The sequence below is a fragment of the Hordeum vulgare genome, unplaced genomic scaffold (assembly GCF_904849725.1).
Source record: "Hordeum vulgare subsp. vulgare unplaced genomic scaffold, MorexV3_pseudomolecules_assembly, whole genome shotgun sequence".
Taxonomy (NCBI): domain Eukaryota; kingdom Viridiplantae; phylum Streptophyta; class Magnoliopsida; order Poales; family Poaceae; genus Hordeum; species Hordeum vulgare.
This window is the reverse complement of record NW_025422708.1, coordinates 43,042-56,050: the sequence shown is the minus strand read 5'-3', so window position 1 is coordinate 56,050 and position 13,009 is coordinate 43,042. Positions and strand designations below refer to the sequence as shown.

General features: G+C 35.1%; 2 non-coding genes across 2 annotated transcripts; both read left to right on the top strand.

Annotated features, from left to right (window-relative positions):
* Positions 1-5,190: 5,190 nt before the first annotated feature.
* On the top strand, positions 5,191-5,264 carry TRNAP-UGG. The gene has a single exon. It is a non-coding gene; the product is annotated as a tRNA-Pro (tRNA).
* Positions 5,265-5,403: 139 nt separating this feature from the next.
* On the top strand, positions 5,404-5,477 carry TRNAW-CCA. Its single transcript has one exon. It is a non-coding gene; the product is annotated as a tRNA-Trp (tRNA).
* The last annotated feature ends 7,532 nt before the right edge of the window (positions 5,478-13,009 follow it).

Sequence of the window (13,009 nt, the reverse complement as noted above, 5' to 3'; positions counted from 1 at the left end):
GACACTAAGATGGAATAAGCCCGCTAATATACCCAATGTACCCGCAGCAATATGATGAGAAGCTATTCCCCCCGGAACAAAAGGATCAAAACCTTCTGCACCCCACGCTGGATTTACAGCTTGTACTTTTCCAGTTAGTCCATAAGGATCGGATACCCATATCCCAGGACCATACAAACCCGTTACATGAAATGCCCCAAAGCCAAAGCAAGCCACCCCTGCAAGAAATAAATGAATTCCAAAGATCTTGGGCAAATCCAAAGAGGGTTTTCCCGTCCGCTCATCAGAGAATATTTCTAGGTCCCAATATACCCAATGCCAGATCGCTGCCAAGAAACACAAGCCAGAAAACACAATATGCGTAGCTGCCACACCTTCATAACTCCAAATACCCGGATTTGTTACAGTTCCTCCTGAAATACTCCAACCACCCCACGAATCCGTTATTCCTAAACGAGTCATGAAGGGAATTACGAACATACCTTGTCTCCACATTGGATCCAGAACAGGATCAGAGGGATCAAAACTGCTAATTCGTATAAAGCCATTGAGCCAGCCCAACCAGAAACTAGAGCTGTGTGCATTATATGCACCGCAAGCAATCGACCCGGATCATTCAATACGACAGTATGAACACGATACCAAGGCAAACCCATGGAAATACCCCTTTAGCAAAGAAAAATAGACACGATGTCGCTTTATTTTATCGCATTGAAAAAGATTATCCATTGTACCTAACCCTTCTAGGGGATTCTGTGTCAGAAAGCGCGAATATTTATTTCATTCCATTAAAAATAAGAAGCCAATTCTGTTCATAAGAAGAAAGAGAAGCAGATCTATTCTATACTCGATAAGTGCCAATATGCAATGGGTAACTTGGCCAATTTGGAAAAAACGAAGAATAGATCGCTACCCCTCTTTGTTTAGCATTCGAATCACCCATTCCTTTTTCTTTATTCAATCTGTCTTACCTTTCTTATATGTATAACCTTTCCATCTATGTATTAATAGAATCTATAGTATTCATATAGAATAGAATAAGAATAAAATAGAATAGAATAAGAATAAAAATTAAGACAATAAACTGCAGATTCTTTCTTTCTGTTCCATTCTTACGTTTCCATATTAAAGTGTTTCTTACTTAAATTTAATAATATTAATCTAATATGCCCATTGGTGTTCCAAAAGTACCTTACCGGATTCCTGGAGATGAAGAAGCGACTTGGGTTGACTTATACAATGTTATGTATCGAGAAAGGACACTTTTTTTAGGTCAAGAGATTCGTTGCGAGATCACGAATCATATTACAGGTCTCATGGTATATCTGAGTATAGAAGATGGAATTAGTGATATTTTTTTGTTTATAAACTCCCCAGGCGGTTGGCTAATCTCAGGAATGGCTATTTTTGATACGATGCAAACGGTGACACCAGATATATATACAATATGCCTCGGAATAGCCGCGTCCATGGCGTCCTTCATTCTGCTTGGAGGAGAACCCGCCAAGCGTATAGCATTCCCTCACGCGAGGATTATGCTTCACCAACCTGCTAGTGCTTATTATCGGGCAAGGACACCAGAATTTTTACTAGAAGTAGAAGAGTTACACAAAGTTCGCGAAATGATCACAAGGGTTTATGCACTAAGAACAGGCAAGCCTTTTTGGGTTGTATCCGAAGACATGGAAAGGGATGTTTTTATGTCAGCAGACGAAGCCAAAGCTTATGGACTTGTCGATATTGTAGGGGATGAAATGATTGACAAGCACTGCGATACTGATCCAGTGTGGTTTCCGGAAATGTTTAAGGATTGGTAGTGTCCGGATTTCTTGTAAAGTTATTTCACAGCTAAATTCGTGTTTTCCTCGATTTAATAGAAAATAGAAAGACTTCATGATGAGCAATCATCAGGTTAAGATGGATCTAAACCAATCCATTTTTTTCTATATACATACAACATGCCAACGGTTAAACAACTTATTAGAAACGCAAGACAGCCAATACGAAATGCTAGAAAAACGGCTGCGCTTAAAGGATGCCCTCAGCGTCGAGGAACATGTGCTAGGGTGTATGTGCGACTCGTTCAGATCATGACTTCAAACAAATATAAAAAAAATTTGAAGTATCCCTGATTAGTACCAATGAATAGGATATAGCTTCTCTATCCTAGATTTCTATGGTATATGGAATTTCTGGTTTCCTTTGGTGCAAATCGAATTATCTAAATTTGGAAATAAGAAGCAATTCTCCCATTGGTAGCAAATGGTTATCCATTAAGCGGAGGAAATAGTAATAAAAAGAAAAAGGCTTATGCTCTTTTATCTTATAAAGAACGGACTAACAGGGTCAGCTACTTAGCCAACTTTCATAATTAAATACCGTCACTGTATGGATAACTCTTATTGTGAAAAGAGCTATTTACTCTATAATGGATAGGTAGAGCCAAAGAATGTGAACTATACAAGTTCGTAATACTTTTTGATGAAAGAAAGGGCTCCGGTGTATAGAGAGGGCCTCACCGTTTAAAAGGGAACCATAGAAACGATGGAACCCACTATTTTTTTTAGTATTATTTAGAATGAATTTGTTATTTCGTATAGAAATAACTGAACGGAGTGGAATAAAAAATCGTGGTTGGGAAGGTTACTATAGCAAAAGCCATTGGAATTAATATTTTATATATCGGAATAATTAGTTTTGTTATTAATGAGAAAAAGGGTGGCTAAAAGAAGAGAAATCATTAGTTATTCATTAAGGTTAATTTGATTCAATGACCAGAGTTCCGCGAGGATATATAGCCCGGAGACGACGAACAAAAATGCGTTCATTTGCCTCAAACTTTAGAGGGGCTCATTTAAGACTTAATCGAATGATTACCCAACAAGTAAAAAGAGCTTTTGTTTCCTCTCATCGAGATAGAGGTAGGCAAAAGAGGGATTTTCGTCGTTTGTGGATCACTCGGATAAACGCAGCAACGCGGGTATATAAAGTATTCGATAGTTATAGTAAATTAATACACAACCTGTACAAGAAGAAATTGATTCTTAATCGTAAAATGCTTGCACAAGTAGCTGTATCAAATCCAAATAATCTTTACACGATTTCCAATAAAATAAAGATCATCAATTAAAGGTATAAATAAAGTAATATACTGGAATAATAAAAGATGAATTCCCGGAGAGGGAACTCCGGGAAGATACAATAAATTAAGATTAAGTGGTAGGAATCGACGAGCTGGATTACTTTCTTTATAATATATATAGGTCTGGCCCTTGCGAATTCGAATAAAACATCAACAATCGGAACTTAAGTTCCGGTTGTTGTTTCTTAAATTTTGGTTGTAGTTTCTTAAGTTTCGATTGGAATTGTACTTTTGCGTTAATTGAGGAATATGTCTATTTTTTCTGGGTCTAGAACCTGTAATTATTGAAATTGACTGGGCTTGAAATTGTTTTTCGTTCTCATAGTTACGAAACGGTAAAAAAGATAAAATACGAGCCTGTTTTATAGCAAGAGTAATTAATCGTTGTTGTTTCAAGGTTAATCTATTTATTCGTCTCGATAATATTTTTCCTTGTTCACTAATAAATCTATTAATTAAACTCATGTTTCTATAATCAATTCGATCTCCCGGGCCAATCCGGGGACGCCTACGAAAAGGTTGTTTAGATTTACGAAAAGGTTGTTTGAATTTACGAAAAGTTTGCTTGGATTTACGAAAGGGTTGCTTGGATTTATTAAAAGTTTGCTTGGATTTACTAAAGGGTTGCTTAGATTTAAGAAAAGGTTGTTTAGATGTATACATGATTTATTCCTTATTTAATTTAAAATTGGAAAATGCACTTCTTTATTTTATTAATTTAGGATCCAGAAGAAGTAGTTTTTCTTTGATCCATATCTTATTTGATTCATATTTATAGTATATGAATACCCTCTATACATATGAAATAATATCGACCGGAAATCAGATGAGTTGATTTGTATTTTGTATTCTATACTATGTTTTATTTATATATAAAATATGAAGTTCTTACTCTTTCTGTTGTTTGGAAAGATCGAATACACGATGTTCCTATTTCTTTATTTCGTGATGAGTCGTATGCTTGCGACAATAACGACAAAATTTTTTGAATTCTAATTGTCCGGGTGTATTGTGGCGATTCTTTTGAGTACTATATCTAGAAATCCCCGTCGATTCCTCATTGGCACCTTTTCGAACACAACTGATGCATTCCAAAATAACTCTGATTCTAACATCTTTTCCCTTGGCCATGAACCTCCTTTTCCTTTTGGATTGACTTAATTTAATTCTTCTACTTATTCTTTTATTCTTCTATTTTGAATCCGAAGAAGAAGAATAAAATTCATTAGAATAATTTTTTTTTATTCTTAAATTAAGTAATAAAAAATAGAGAAATAATTAAAGAATACAATCCTTGTCGAATTAGCAAAGATTTTGGTTCGAAATCCTTTCATTTAATTAGTCAGCCCCGCCTTTTTCTATGCTCTGATTTCTGAGGCCTGATTTAGCTTGGGTACCCCTTTAAATTGAATTTCTATTTTTAAAAATAGGGTTTACCAAATTTTTAATGACTCTGAGGTTCAACCCAATCCATCTTTTCTTTCTTTTTCCTTCCGATACTAAAAAAAGATTGAAAAGGATAAGATAAAATTTTGTCATATCACGAAGAAATCTATCCCTCCCATAGCAATAACTAGAATTAAAAAAAAGGGAATGACAAAGCATCCGGGAATAAACGATTAATTTCTATCAATAAACCTGCTAAAGCACCAAACCATAGAGTACTTAGCACGGGTGCTACAGAGAGATATGTTTTTATATCCCGCATTGAAAATCCTCCTTCCTTGTTGGAATACATATATGATCATAAACTTATGCTATATATAAACTGAACCATAATCGACGAAATTTTCCGAAATTGTCCTATCCCTAAAAAATAAAAAGATGACCCCTTCTTCCTATATATTATCAAGGAAAAGTAATCTTTCTTTTATAGGCGAAATTCTATTGGATTTTAGCTGTATATAATTCCTTAATTATATGAGACCAAAAAGAAGAAATGACACGAGGGTTCTATATATAGATAGAGAAAGAATAAGAAAATTATGATGTGGAAAAGAAGACAGGAATTGTGTACAATGGCATTGCACAACAATTTAATTTGGAAAAGGGATGTAGCGCAGCTTGGTAGCGCGTTTGTTTTGGGTACAAAATGTCACAGGTTCAAATCCTGTCATCCCTACCTATTACTTCTTTCTTCTTTATAGGCAGTAGCAACGAGATCAATTAAAGTAAAGTGGGTATAACTGGAATTTGTGGAGACTATACGTACGTGAGATACATTAGGAATAGAAAAAGATTTTCTTTTTGAATGAATGAAAGCGCTCTTAGTTCAGTTCGGTAGAACGCGGGTCTCCAAAACCCGATGTCGTAGGTTCAAATCCTACAGAGCGTGATTCCATCTATCTTATGTCGAAGCAGAGTAAAATAATTTAACAAAATTGAATTGTAACTCCAATTTGACCTCCTCCAGACCAGAGAGGAGGTCAATAAAAAAAAAAAAATGACTCAATCAAAGATCCAACTGATCCCCACGCCTGTATTGCAAATACGCAGTCACGAATAATCCCGCTAAAGTAATAGGAATTAGGCCTAAGACGATTCCAAATAGAAAAACTTCAATCATTTCGATTTGTTCGGGGGGATAAAAAAAGAGGTACGATCTATCCCTAAATAGTACTCTAAATTATCCACGAATCTCAATGACCAAGAAAAGAATTCCTAATTAGTCTGGAAAAGAGTCGTAGAATATCAGGAATCCCAAAGAAAGATTTTGCTTTTCTGAATTATTATTATTCAGTCAATTCAAATAAGACGTATCTTGTTCAAGCCAATAAATAGAGCTGGGGTTATAGTTAAAGCAGCCAGTAGAAAACCGAAATAACTAGTTAAAGTAAGCATGAAAGAGTTAAATTCCATTTATTTTTTTTTACTACACTACATATGTTGGTAAAGCATTTACCTAAGTTATGGAAAATTCATAATTCATCAGTTATTTTAGATAATACTAAAAAACAAGATAGAGTGAGATACAGAAGTGTAAAAGAAAGTGGATTCATCAGATGATACATGAGTCCCTAATTTCGAATCAAGAGATTTGTTATGGAATTTTTCAATTGAGTAAAGTAATAATATTAAGAACTAGATCATATAACCCCATTGAATGAAAAAATGAAATTGGATTTTCAGGGAAATTTCGGAATAAGAGATAAATAAACAATTGAATTTGAAAAAAAAACTTCTTTCTATTTTGGATAATTTCTTTTTCAATAGGACCCTCTTTTTGGACTGAACGATCGAATATTCCCCTATTCCTTCTTATTTTAATTTTAACTGATTGTATTCTATATGGAATAAGAGGAGAAGAAAAGCATTCCACGACCTCCCGAGGGTCTGTTAAAAAAAAAAGAAAGCTCTTCCTTGAATTTACTTTATTTTTATTCCTTTTTCGAACTCCAACCAAAGTAGATTCGAAGACGAGTCACTTCAATTATCCTTTTAAGTTCTATTCTATCTTCTGTCTTTCCCTATTTCATCTCGTAAAGTTCCACGCTCGCAGTTTGGTCAAGAAAGTTAGACCTAATCCAACAAACAAGACAAGGATTAATTACGAATTATGAAAGGATAAATTTCACATATATATACTTGTCCTTGTATTGTGTCAGTATGAGAATATCCTTCCTAAATTATTTATCCAAACCTATTGATCATTAACTTAGATTTTCCCAAGATTTTGGCTGCTATTCCGAATTACTCTATTATTCCGAAGCCAAGGAAAATAAATAGAACCTACAAAAAAGGGGTTTTCTATTGACGCCTTGAATAACATATAGCTTACCTATAGACAAAAAAAAGTAATTATGTTTCGGAACCAGGCAAAACCAGATTGCTGTGCCATAGGAAGGATAGCTATACTAATTCGGTATACTCAAAATACACCTTTGGTACAAAATTGACAATCTCACAAGGATGAAATATCAGTAATTTTCTATTTACTGGTTGATCCCATCTTTTACGGAATCAATTCCTTTTTTGAATGTACAAAAATTTTGGGAGTTCAGCATGTCTGGAAGCACGGGAGAACGTTCTTTTGCTGATATTATTACCAGTATTCGATACTGGGTTATTCATAGCATTACTATACCTTCCCTATTCATTGCGGGTTGGTTATTTGTCAGTACGGGTTTAGCTTATGACGTGTTTGGAAGTCCTAGGCCAAACGAATATTTCACGGAAAGCCGACAAGGAATTCCGTTAATAACCGACCGTTTTGATTCTTTAGAACAACTCGATGAATTTAGTAGATCCTTTTAGGAGGCCCTCAATGACCATAGATCGAACCTATCCTATTTTTACAGTGCGATGGCTGGCTATTCACGGACTAGCTGTACCTACTGTTTTTTTCTTGGGATCAATATCAGCAATGCAGTTCATCCAACGATAAACCAAATTCCAACTATAGAACTATGACACAATCAAACCCGAATGAACAAAATGTTGAATTGAATCGTACCAGTCTATACTGGGGTTTATTACTCATTTTTGTACTTGCTGTTTTATTTTCCAATTACTTCTTCAATTGAGAGAAAGAAAGAGACTAATAAGAATTCTCTTATCCCATTTGGAAAGATACCATCCTTATAACTACCCATGACTGTTTTTGTCTCTAGCATGACCAATTGATAAAATGTGGAGGAAAGTAGGGGAAATGGCCGATACTACTGGAAGAATTCCTCTTTGGCTGATAGGTACTGTAGCTGGTATTCCTGTGATTGGTTTAGTAGGTGTTTTCTTTTATGGTTCATATTCTGGATTGGGTTCATCTCTATAGTAATCGGAGGGACCAGATTGTAAACATGAAAAAGTAGGAGCTTAGCGGGTCCTTACCCCCTTTATCTGATTAGAGCGGAAAGGACCCGCGGAATTTTTACTCTTATAACGCGAATTGAATCTATTCGATTCACTCTTATGAAGCAACAAGAAAAAGAGATCACTCGAGGATCCAATATCTTATTCCACAAAGGAAGTATCCTGAAAATCCTTGATTTAGTTTCGAGTAATAAACTAATAAAACCTTAATCAAAACTATTCAACTAGCCTAAAAATAAAAAAAAAACCTTCAATGGAAGAGTTTACTTTTTTTTGCAAAATTTCTGTAAGTTTGAAGTTAAACTTAATTAAACAAGCCAAGCAATTCTATTTGCTTACAATCACAAGAAATTTGTCCCCCGCCATATTTTCTTCCCCTCTGTTTGTCCACTACCTCGGCTAAACCTAAGCAAAAGAAAAAGAGGCCCAAGAGACAGACCCGAATAAAGAAGAAATAGTAAAGTAATCTTTGACGAATTAGGAAGAAAAAGGATTCTTATTTTGATACAAGAAGAATCGGCACAAGAAAAAGCCTTTTTCTTGTGCCGAATAGACGATTAAGAAGACCTGCAATCCCTCGAAAGAAATTTAAATTTTATTGTTCTCGCCTTTGCCTTGGATTCTCTTCTTTTGCATGAGATATAAATAAGGAATTCCAGACATCTCGTAAACAAAAAAAAGTCTAAACAAAAAAAGGATTTCCAAAAAAGATCATAGATAATTCTAGCAATTGCCAATAAATCGAGGCTTTTTACCAACTTGATGGTAAGAAATTCCGGGACCTAGAAATTCATTTCGTACAATTGAACCTTTTCAAACTGTTTCTTTTTGAGAACCAAAAAAACTTGTGCCAAAATAACGGATGCGAAGAAGAACAAAAGGCCTTGGACACGTAATGGATCCTGAAGCACGATTTCTGCGTCCCCCTGACCAAAACCTCCCACATTAGGATTGCTTGTTAATGGTTGATCAATCTTGATGGATTCCCCCTCTGAAACAAGAAGTTCTGGTCCGGGAGGTATAATATCAATCACTTGGCGTCCATCTGATGCATCAACTATGGATATTTCATACCCCCCTTTTTCTTTACGTAGTATTTTTCTTACTATACCTGTTGACGTAGCATTATAGACTGTATTGTTACTCTTGCTACCATCAGGATAGATCTGTCCTCTTCCTCGGTTTCCCCCTACATATATAGGATATTTTAAGAAATGAGCATCTTTCTTCGTAGCAGGATCAGGGGAAAGAATGGGAAAGACAATTTCACTATATTTCTTACCGGGAACAGGGCCTATCACAAGAATATTTTTTTTATCGGGACGATAACTCTGAAAAGCAAGATTTCCTATCTTTTCTTTTAACTCAGGGGAAATACGGTCGGGCGGCGCTAATTCAAATCCCTCGGGCAAAATAAGAACAGCACCTACATTCAACCCTCCCTTTTTTCCATTAGCAAGAACTTGTTTCAATTGCATATCATAAGGAATTCGAAGAACTGCTTCAAATACAGTATCGGGAAGCACAGCTTGGGGAACTTCAATATCGACGGGCTTGCTAGCTAAATGGCAATTGGCACATACAATTCGCCCAGTTGCTTCTCGTGGGTTTTCATAACCCTGCTGCGCAAAAATGGGATATGCATTTGAAATAGATGTCCGAGTTATTACGTATATCATGATCGATACAGAAATCGATCGAGTTATCTGTTCCTTTACCCAAGAAAAAGTATTTCTATTTTCCATGTCCAATCACAGATCCCAGAATTTCTACAATAAATTAGATAGGTAGCTAAGCTAATCTAGTTCCCTATACACGAATTTGTTGGCATTCTACTGCAACAGTTGTACTGCAATGATGAATACCTTAAAGCAGGTATAAATAGAAAGAATTTTGGTAAAATGGAAAAGGGCTTTCTTTCTAAAGAAAGATGCTAATTTGATTAATATTAATATCGGGAGATCAAATGAATTTATGCTTCACTAATTGAATGATAAATGACTACAAGCGAAGGAGATAGACGGTTTAAACAAAAAAAGACCCAAAATTTCAAACATGTATCTAGAATTACTGGAAAACTACAAACAAAAATAGTGAAAATAAGCTCATTAGGAGCCCATCCAAAATCGTTATAGACCCAACGAATTACTAGTTCCCAACCACGGGTGGAGTGAAATCCAACAAAAAAATCAGTAACTAAAAGAATAAAAAAAGCTTTTATTGAGTCATTTAAATTATAGAAGAATTCCTGAACCCAAGAATTCAAAATGACAAGTTCCTCTTTACCCAGAAAAAAAGAACCACTTAGAATAGCCAAACAGATTATATTTGTCGAGAAATGCAAAATGATATGGAGATGATCCTCATTATTTATTTTGACCCATTGTATTATTTCCTTGTGTATTCCTGTAGGAGGTTTTTGTACATGTGTCTTTAGTTTCCCTTTTATCATCTCGTCCAAGAGAGAAAGTTCTTCTAATTCTATGAATCTTTCTAGAATCCTTTTCTCTTGAATATCAGTTAAGAGAGTTTCGGATTGCCTGGTATTCCACCAATTCTTAATCCAAAGTTCCAGACATTTGTTAAATGAGGAAGAGACCCCCCAAGGCAAAAGTACGATAAATACAAGATATAGTAAAGAAGGCAATGCTTTCTTTTTTTTCATTTTTGATCTGTAAATGGAGTTGTTAATGAATATGCTTCATTCGCTGACTCTATTCCATTCCCTGACTCTATATGATGATATTTCTATTTCATGATATTTCTATTTCTTTGAAGCAAAAACTCTATAGGTTTGATACCCTGTATCTATTCTTCTTTTTTGTATATTAGTGGAATTTCAGTGCATTGGGTTCTTTCTTAGATCTAGATGGAATGAAATAGTGAAATAGAATAAAAAAAGCCCTTTCGGGTGAAAATGGAAGAGAAGAATAGTATGCAATATATCTAACTTCGACAAAAAAAATTTAAAATAATTTTATCTTATCCTCGTTTGTTCCTTCCTTTAGATAAATACTTAAAAATCCCCTTACAATAACAAATCCAATTTCGAAGGGACTTCCTCCCCATGTTGAGAAAACTTTTCTTCTTCCAATTTATCTTTTCTTCATTCAATTCAGTTCAAAAAAGATACCTCAAAATACTTCAATTGGTACGCGCAAGAAATAGGCCAATTCGGCAGCTTTTTGTTCAATTTCTCGTGGAGTAAAAAACTTATCATCAGTACGAGTCAAGGGAATGATCCCCTGGCCCCGGATTTCCATATAAAGAATACGACGAGGATAAAGACCCTCTTTAACCTGAATTCTAATTGATTGGATATCCCGCATAAGGAATCGAAGGAAGACGCGACGTTTTATTCCAGGGAATCCCCAACGAAAAATGCAAACTATTCCCTCTTTTCTATCGAATCGGTCATAACCACTACCTACATTCCACAAAATAGTACACCACAGGTAGGAGCTAATGAATAGGCCTGCGATTCCGTAGAAAGACATCACGACCCCCTGCGGAAAAAAAAGAATTTCTTGAGATGGAAGTATAGATATAATATTCTTACCAAGATAACTGGAAGTCCCAACCAATAAGAATCCTAGTGAACCTAGAAAAAGAATACAGGCCCAGAAAAAATTACTCCTTTTTCGAGAACCTTTTAGAAGTTCTACCCATATGTGTTCTGATCGCCAATTCATATTAGATATACTAAATCCAGCAGCGGTCGATTGAAATTGAGAGAATAAGCTAAATAATTTTGCCTTTACTTTTTTTGATTCTGAAATCGCCTTCAGCAACTAGTACTCCTGTGAAATAATAGGTTAGATACATTGACTTTCTATTCAAAAAATATTCGTTGATTCAATTAAAATAAATAAAAAAAAACTCGCTATACCAAGCTCTGCATATTCATGCATTTATGCTCGTAGCCTATATCTGCATCCATAGCCGTTTTTCATTTGTGTGTAGAAAGTGTGTGTAGAAAAAGTCACATACCCTACCATATTATATTACTTACACTAAAAAATACTAGACAATCTTTTTTTTTTGCACATAAAGAAATAAAGAAGTCATTGCAATTGCCGGAAATACTAAGCCTACTAAAGGCACGAAAATAGAAGGTAAGTTTAAATCCGTCATGGAATAGGTGTCTCAATTCAAATTTACTATTTCTATCTAGTCGAAAAATATCTTAAGATTCTTATGATATAATTAAGTATATCTATTATAAGGAATATTGACTATTGTATTTTTTTAGTTTGCAAAATATTCTGTAAAAAAAATGATAAGGATAATAAGAAAATTCCAAAAAAGGAGAACTAATTAAAAAGATTTTTTTTATTTTCCCATCCTCATGGCCTTTCTATCTTTCTAATCTAATTTGAAATTGGATTCAAAAGAAAGCGACTAGAATTTACTTCCTGCATACATACTTCTCTAGAAGCGCATACAATAATGCGTGGTAAAGGCAGAAAAATAGTATATTCAATCAAAATCAAAGGGCAAATTATCTTACCTACTATAGATCCCCTACTACCCTCTTAAGATCCCCTACTACCCTCTTAAGATCCCCCCTACTACCCTCTTAGACTTTTAAAGGCGATATACCACCCAAAGAAAGGGTATGAAAATGCCGGGTGGTGTTAGCTTTTCGACGAAGACCCGTCCTGTGCCGCGAAGTCCTGTTAGTAAGACCCCGCGCAATAATGGATTATAGAAGAATAGTATTCAAAATACTGCTCTGGACGCATATAGTAGCATTGCGATTCCTAATCTTTTTTATTTATGAATATGAACAGAAAAAATTCATTGTATCGTTGGGTCGGAGCGGAGGTTTGGTCCAGAAAAATTAGGAACAAAACGTCTACTCTACCACACTGAAGTCTATAGCGCTGTATTTCCACGAAAGTATAATTCTTACCATCAGGATACGCTCCTTTCAACGTCTCTCCGATGGGTCCAGGTTCTATGTCCAATCCCAAATCAAGGATTTCTCGCTCTTGATCGGAGTCATAAACTAAAACTACCTTTTTATCCTTTTTATTAAGGTTATAGAAAACTTCC